The following is a 2,013-nucleotide window of genomic DNA, read 5'->3' on the forward strand; positions in this document are numbered from 1 at the left end:
GGCTGAGTCAGTGCACGTGGGAAGGGCGATCGCGATCGCCACTTCAGCTGTGGTTGGGTCACTTGAGATAACCGCGGCGGCCGCTTGTTACTTGCCCTGGACGTCTAGGGGCACTCACGGCAAAGGCTGAGGGCTCTTGTATTTTGCCGCATACGTATAAATCAAAAGAGTGAGCGAGTGAAACAACTTTATTTGGTTCACTATAGATGTAGGCAAACTCCACGTCACCTGGCTAGGCCCTGTTGCACCGCAGGGCGGTCCCTCCGTTAGCAACAACTTTGTTGCATTTGTAGGCGATCCCACTACAAGTGACCTGTCTCTCGAAGCTCCACCGACATTCCTTATTGGGTAGAGTGGCGTTGTCGGCGAGCTGCAGGCATCCGGTAGATCATGGCGACCGAGTAAGGGCGAGACGACGTTTTGCTAGTGCGAAACTTGCACTGTTTTATTCCAAGGTAGTTGAAAGAAAATAAGAAGAGAATGAAGCATCAAGTATAAAGTATGAAGTATATCAAAAGTACATTTCGGAGGCACCTAAATAGGCTCTCTACAATCGTGTGGGCGGGATCTTGCTTCCGTCAATGACACGTGACAGGCACAGGGAGAAGGCCCCTCCTCCTGCAATACCAGGCACACTCAGTTCAGCCCTTGGGCGCGCCCGCGCAGCCACCATTGAGGGTATAAGCCATTGTTCATTGCTGCGCGTCTCATATGTGGGTCTATTCTCTTCTAAGTTTGCTATGTTTGTTATTAAGTTGCTTCTATTTTTATGCGTTGCGTATTGCAATCACTCAGTTCAGCCCTTCGGCGCGGCCGGGCAGCCACCATTGAACTTTAGCGCAACCGCGTGACGTGACGTCACGACAGCCGGAGGAAAAGCTGGGCCCCAACTCGCGCAATACGCAACGCATTCTTGGCTTAACCAAGCTAAGCCTGGGCATTTTTTTAACGTGCACCTAAATCTAAGTACACGGGTATTCTCGCATTTCGCTCCCATCGAAATGCGGCAGCCGTGGCCGGGATTCGATACCGCGATCACCTGCTCACCAGCCGAACACCATAGCCACTAAGCAACCGCGGCGTTTCCAGCATTATCGTTCTTATTTTGGAATTCATACTGGGGCTGGCGCGAACGCCACGCCCCACTACCAAAAATTACATGCCCCACCTATCCCGGTTTGGGATAGTGGCGTGCTTCAACCTGCCGTCGTGCAATGGCAGGCCTCGGCACGGGACCCCGGCCTCCCTGATCACCGGAGAGCCCGACACCAGGTAAGTATGCAGTGGATAGCGTCGAGAACACATGCCATCCCAAGAGCACCAGCATTTGGTACAGGCTGGAAACGGGTATTTCGCTTAAACTCAAGCGCCGCTAAACAATCAAAGCCTGTTAAATTTCAAATTTCGTTACAAAAGCCTAGGCTCCGCCAGTCTGTAAATTTAGTTGAAAGAAGAGTCGTTTTGCAATGAACTTATTACGGAAACACATGGCAGAATCCTGCTCACGATGGCTGTCAGCGGTAATATGATTAGCATTGTAGCCATCTAGTGACCACACCGTATTGCTGAGGACGCATTTGCGCAGAATATGGAGAGGTCGTTATTTGAGTTCTCTTGCTTCGGTCTTTTGCAACGTACGCTGTCTCTGGTACGGGCCTGCTTTGACACTGGCGAGCTAAGGTCGTCCACAAGCATGGCGGCACGGCAGCGACTGTCTGACGACCACGAAGTGGCGACGAGGGAATTGACGAGCAGGGAATCACGTGTCTCAAGTGATGATTATAAAACGACGGCCAGACGACAATGGTTTGACGACGATTGGCTGTGTGACGACAGTCACGTGAGTGAGTGAGTGAGGAAACTTTTATTGTTGGTCCGGCGAGGACGAGAACTCGTCGCGCCACGACGAGGGTCGTATTGACGAAGTTAGAATAACCATGATGGAACGACTACGAAGGCATCACGACCATGATGCGACAACGAATGCATGATGACGACTGTATGACGACGGAA

The 2,013-nt window shown here is 51.6% G+C and overlaps 1 non-coding gene across 1 annotated transcript; it reads right to left on the reverse strand.

Moving 5' to 3' along the window:
• Positions 1 to 1,117: 1,117 nt before the first annotated feature.
• On the reverse strand, positions 1,118 to 1,280 carry LOC139047149 (U1 spliceosomal RNA). Its single transcript, XR_011507072.1, has one exon. It is a non-coding gene; the product is annotated as a U1 spliceosomal RNA (small nuclear RNA).
• Between the last annotated feature and the right edge of the window lie 733 nt (positions 1,281 to 2,013).

Source organism: Dermacentor albipictus, chromosome 6, assembly GCF_038994185.2.
Source record: "Dermacentor albipictus isolate Rhodes 1998 colony chromosome 6, USDA_Dalb.pri_finalv2, whole genome shotgun sequence".
Taxonomy (NCBI): domain Eukaryota; kingdom Metazoa; phylum Arthropoda; class Arachnida; order Ixodida; family Ixodidae; genus Dermacentor; species Dermacentor albipictus.